This window comes from Helianthus annuus, chromosome 4 (assembly GCF_002127325.2).
Source record: "Helianthus annuus cultivar XRQ/B chromosome 4, HanXRQr2.0-SUNRISE, whole genome shotgun sequence".
In the NCBI taxonomy this organism is placed as follows: Eukaryota; Viridiplantae; Streptophyta; class Magnoliopsida; order Asterales; family Asteraceae; genus Helianthus; species Helianthus annuus.
Window position 1 is genome coordinate 186,992,607 of NC_035436.2, and position 6,000 is coordinate 186,998,606.

Below are 6,000 nucleotides of genomic sequence, written 5' to 3' on the forward strand. Positions count from 1 at the left end.
ACCTAACACGAAATTCACGGGTTTAGGTTTAGTCTAAACAGGTTGGGGTCAGATTCAGGTTGAACTCGTTTAACACCCCCTAATTTTTATGCACATGGCTTTTATTCAAACCCGCGCGATGCAGCGGCGCTTATAATTTACCATTCGGTTTGTTTGCGTTACGGCAGAAGTTGCATGCCTTTTTTTTGGTCATGTGCATTAAATCCTTGTTAGGAAGAATCGGATTTGAACAACAAATAAAAGTAAATGTAACTATACTATTTTTTGCTCATTGAGTTCAAGGAAGTATGTACAAAACTTGGTTAAGTATTATATGTAGATCAAGAGATTTTTGTTGATCACTTGTTGGTTTTGGTTCAATTATTGTGATTGTATGTGTCATTTATTTATGTTATTTTGAGACGTTTTAATATTTGAAAGTCAACTATTTGGTCTTTTCTTCAAAATCATAGCAATTGGTAATTTCATTGATCTCTATCCATATAGTTTTATCAATTTTTAAAAATCTTGTTATTCGCTTCATAAACTGTTTTCAATTAATTTTCTAAAGTAGCTGCTGGTGTAAATCACCATGACCAAGTAAATGGTATATCCATAAAACCTTTTACCCTTGTTTTTTTATGTTGAGGCAACTTACTACAGCCTGCTTCACTACAATCTTCCTCATTGTCATCAAGATCATACTCGTTAACTCGAATCCTTGAGTTCATGACGTTTTCGACTTTTGACATTTTTTTTTCTGCATGTATATCTTCATCTCCTCACGTACGTGCTCCGGGCATCTTAAACATACAGTTACATTCCTAAAACCTCCTACGAAATGCTGTTTCAGCCTATAAACGCCTCCTTTAGCTACCTTCCCACAAAAATTACAACTTATGTTATTCCTGTTAGTCGGATCTTGAGTTCCGTACTTTCGGGCTGGATCGGTTGATATGGATGTAGACGAGGGGGTGCTTGAAGCTGAAATCGTTCTGATTTCTAAATCATAAGACAGAAAACTGTATTAAATATAAAAAAACATCATATAGTCAATGGAGACAAAAGAAACACCAGCATACGAAAACGGAAACAAGCTTATCTTAATCTTAACTACAAAAATTTAATACAGAATAATAGAAACTAAAGACATAATTCTTAAATACATAAATTAAAGTATGTATACTAATCCAGCAGCAAATAAATACAAAAAAAAAAAAAAAAAAAAAACAGGTACTGACTAAATAGAAAACATTAATCAATATCTATGAAGTTAATGGGTAAAATATAGGATATCAGTCAACGACTGATATTTGAAATATCGGTTATCACGGTGGGGACCAATATTTGACACTAATATTTTGCATGGGGGCCGATAACCGATATATCTCACCGATATTTTTAGGAGGAACATACCGTGTACTTGGTCATGGTGATTTACACCAGCAGCTACTTCTGCGAGACCACGCGAGCCCTTACATAATCTAGAACATTATTTATACTGCAACGCCTGCACTCGCAACAAATGACAACAGGACATAGCAGTTTGTAAAAAATCAGATAATTATGAAAGCTATAAAATTCATTTAAAATAGAATGCAAGGTACACGATCATTACTTGTGCTTTGTGCCCGGGCGACTTAGCATCCGTGACTGCCAGTTGTAAGTCGTTTGTCTGTGTTTTTCTTCTTCTACATTCAGGCCTGGTGGATCTGCTTGACAATGGGTCAAGGGTAAACCAAGGAAAATGGTAGAAAAGAAAACCGACCCAATGATATAATATTTCACATTTTATTGCCCGTAATGCTTATCCTAGGCAAAGCTAGAATCGACTTTTTCTAGAGATGAGGTCCATGCGTTTTATTTCACAGTTGGAGATTATAACAGTTGGTATGGCTGCATGCGTTACATCAACAGTTGTCATTAAACTCATGTGTTAAATTGTGCATTATATCAAATCATACTTATTTCTTGAAACATAAATAACATGGTTTTTTCAAAATATGATAATCGCTTACCGTATAAAGTTGTTGTGGCTGTGCTGGCTGCATCCTCATCCACAGGATCATTGTAAAATTAACAACATAAAAGAAGCATAATACCTGATGTGTAAACCAAATACAACATATAACATTCTACATTAAACTGTTTTCTCAATCATGCTTCAGCTATTCACCCATCAAATGAAGCAATAACCTTCATTTTATCACTCCATTCACAATATCAGTTCACAAAACATTGCAAAAACCCAGAACCAACACAGATCTGAAAATTTTATGCAGATCTAACATAAATACATCCAAAAACAGTAGCAAAACTGTTTAAAACAACTTATAACACATGAAATTTAACAGCGTATAAACATAAACCACACAAATACAAAAAAAAAAGGTAGATCTGGTAAGGATAGTACCAATCTGGCCACCAACCAACGTCATCATCTTCCAACCACAGCCACCATCGTTGACGAACCCAGCGCATGTCTGAAATACTACACAGATCCGGTGTCCGATAGAGAGATAATCACTGAAAAAGCCTATATCTAAAAGCTTAGTTGCACAATCAACAACTTAAGCTTACCTGACGATTGTCGAGTGATAGAAATTCTTGGGGTTTCTGAATCGCCGAGAGAGAGAGAGCTTGGGGTTTCTGAAAAATTGCTGCAATTCACACCATACACACAATAAAGTTCGATTACGCTAATATATGTAACATGAGGTAATCAGCTGATCTTTAGATTTATTTAAATTTATATTACCTTTATCTGGTAAAAAGCGTCCACTCATAGCAGTTTCATGTGCGATTTCTTGCATCTTTATAAGCTTAGCATAAACACCATTTTCACCCTTTGCAAAAAGCTCATCATGAGTTCCCATTTCCAACACACCACCCTGCTGTAAAACCGCCACAAGATCCACCATCCTTATGGTGGAGAGACGGTGAGCAATCACAAGAGTTGTCCTCCCGATCATGAACCGATCCAACGCCTCTTGAACCAACTTTTCAGATTCAGAATCCAAAGCACTCGTTGCTTCGTCAAGAAGGACAAGATTGCGGGATTCTTTAACATCGCACGTGCTATCGCGATTCTCTGCTTTTGACCTCCTGATAATTGTAACCCCCTCTCCCCAACCTGCCAAAAACAATTATTTTGTTATAAAAATCAAATCTTTAAAATAATTTCAAGAACTAAAATACATTCTTATTTAATTGTTTATGTAATCTTTAATCTTGGATTAACATGTTCCTGGTCAAACTAAATCTCTGACTTTGTTCTTATTTATTGTTTACTTTACTTTATAGTTCATCTTAGGGTTTGACTTTTAGGTCAACCACTCTCTCATGCTCAGGATTATGGGTTGGCACATGCACTGTTGACTTAATAACCATGTTGTATCAACATATCCTGATATCCATTAATGAATGTGCTTAATTAAAGAAAATTTCACCTCCCCCACATATGGACTTTTTTGGTTGACCAAATGTCCCATTCACCGAATTTGTACAATGTAATAATGTTGCAACCAAAAAGCAACACACTTTATCATGTTTTTCATCTTTCTAGGCAAAGTCATTGTCAGTTACCTGAAGTGGGATCATAGAACCTTTCAATGAGGGAAACCACTGTGCTTTTTCCAGAGCCACTGCTTCCAACCAAGGCAATGGTCTTACCAGAAGGAACACTTAAACTAAAATTATTAAGAATTTTGACATCTGGTCTTGAAGGGTATGAAAAGTTAACATCTTTTAGCTCCACGAGTCCCGAAACCGAGTCTAGTTCAATGCCAGTTTCACCATTTTTGCCAACGCTCGGTTTGTGATCGATTATTTGAAAGATTTTCGCTGCGGCCACCCGAGCTTTCGCAAATGCAGACATACTCGGAGAGGATTGGCCTAAAGCACTGTCGATATATATATATATGATTATATATATAGACGTAATACGATTGAAAATAAAGTTGAATAATTGTGAAACTGGAGAACTTACAGTCCACCTATCATAACGCAGAACATGGTGGCAATGGCGAGTCCGCCGTTGGTGTGATTGTTTCGAACGAGATAGCCTCCGTACCATAGAAGAAGTGCATAGCAACAGAAGACGGTAAAATATGTTGCTCCTAATCCAAATCCTTTAAAAAATCCAGTTTTGTATCCAAGTTTCTGTGAGATCTTTAATGCAGAGGAATACGCTTGTAATGCTCTTGATTCACCCACATATGCCATACACACAACACCATAACACACAGTCATATAATATAATTAACTAATTCCAAAAAGAAAAACAAAAAAAAGACTTGATTTTCTTTATTATTTTTGAAAGGCATCAAGATAATATTTGTTACAATAAAAATGACTTTACCCAAAGTTTAACCCATTTACCTTGATTTTCTAATTTGACCCGTTTAACTATAGTTTTGAGATTAATTTGACATTGGGGTCAAACCTGGTCATTTGGACAACTACATGGATCAACAGCATCTGCATCCCAATTCAAGACACTATGGGATCATCTAGACCATTCTTTATGTTCATCAAAGCTTGTACTGCAAGTTCAAAAACCATTAAACACTTTATAACCTTTAAATGTTATGAACTGATCTCAACAAGAAGAAACAAAAATGATCTGTACCTCCTCTCTTGGCTAAGGCGACTGCCTTCTTCTTTTTGCTCGCATCAGACACCACACCCATCTGAAACAAAACAAACATGGACACCTTGACTACCTTCACTCACAAGATTTACTATTAGTAACATTTTAAAACCAAGATTTACTATCAGTAACAAATCTAAATTAGCATACTTAATTAAAGAATTTATACCAGACAGTTGTCTATAAGTATGTTGAGTTCAAAATATCATAAATGATCCATAAATTAAACAAAAATAAAAACTTAATTGTAAAACAATTCAACCCTGTACTCATCTCATTCTCTGTCATTGGTAAACACATGAAAGAAATGACATTATCTAAAATGCCAAAAAAATGACCAGTGAAAATCTACTATAACTTATCCATCACACTAAATGGTTAAATAGTTATCTCTAAAATTAAGAACATGTTACATCAGAGGGACGGTGTCTTAAACAGTTATCCCCATCCCCCACCATGTTAACCATCTGAGAGAAGGTGTCTCGAACACCAAGCAATTGCAAATAACAACATAATAACACTATATTATCATACAACAACATAACAACAACACTTAAACGGATCTATTAAAAACAGAGCATGTATCAAAATTCAAAACCCTAGAAATTTGACAAGAACAAAACTACCTCAAAGTTGAATTTGGCAACAGGAGGGAGGTCTTTAAGATAATCAGACGGTCTTTTAGCACTACGACGCATTTCTTCTTCGATTAAATGGTCAACCTCCGCTTTGACTTTGTGGTCGTCGTACTCGCCGTCATGTACGGCAATGCGTCGATTTATGCGGCGCTGCTGGACCACGACGGCCGTGAAGATGGAGGAGCTTCTAGCAGCATAACTGTGTCTGGAATCGCCAGAGAGAGCAGAGAAACCCTAGATCCAAATCTGGATCTGGAATCGCCAGAGAGAGAGAGAGAGAGACTGGTGAGAGGAGAGATGAGAGAGAATGAAGGGGAAAGATGGATCCGAGTGAAAGATACATCAGCCGTCTGATTGCGATCCGTGTGAAGACATAAAGGAAATGGACGGCTGATGATGGATCCGGGTAAAAGCAAAAAGTTTTGGAGGGGCATAATTGGAAGTGTAAATTATTTTGTGCTTTAGAGGGTTGTAAACCATGCTTTAGAGGTGTTTGAAGGCAATTTTTATGGACTTTAAGAAGTCCTTCCTATATGTATTATAAGGTAGTATAGATAACCCGGCTATTTAGGACTGTATCCCTGCTGACTCAGACTACTTAGCCGAGGGTAACGTCACCGCCAAAAGCGGGGCCTACCATAATTTGCATTAATAACTTAATTCATTATCTTTCAATAATCCGACCCTTTAGGATTGTATCCTTGCTGACTCAAACTACTGGGTTGAGGGTAA

At 36.5% G+C, this 6,000-nt stretch overlaps 2 long non-coding RNA genes and 1 other non-coding gene across 3 annotated transcripts; all 3 read right to left on the minus strand.

Annotated features, from left to right (window-relative positions):
• Positions 1-589: 589 nt before the first annotated feature.
• Positions 590-1,791, minus strand: LOC110935154. Its single transcript, XR_002588910.2, has 3 exons — positions 1,598-1,791; positions 1,396-1,489; positions 590-981 (listed from the first exon to the last, which is right to left on the minus strand). It is a non-coding gene; the product is annotated as an uncharacterized LOC110935154 (long non-coding RNA).
• Positions 1,792-2,257: 466 nt separating this feature from the next.
• On the minus strand, positions 2,258-2,626 carry LOC110937507. Its single transcript, XR_004890679.1, has 2 exons — positions 2,560-2,626; positions 2,258-2,470 (listed from the first exon to the last, which is right to left on the minus strand). It is a non-coding gene; the product is annotated as an uncharacterized LOC110937507 (long non-coding RNA).
• Positions 2,627-4,421: 1,795 nt separating this feature from the next.
• Positions 4,422-5,536, minus strand: LOC110934020. Its single transcript, XR_004890680.1, has 3 exons — positions 5,257-5,536; positions 4,610-4,670; positions 4,422-4,523 (listed from the first exon to the last, which is right to left on the minus strand). It is a non-coding gene; the product is annotated as an uncharacterized LOC110934020 (transcript).
• Positions 5,537-6,000: the final 464 nt, after the last annotated feature.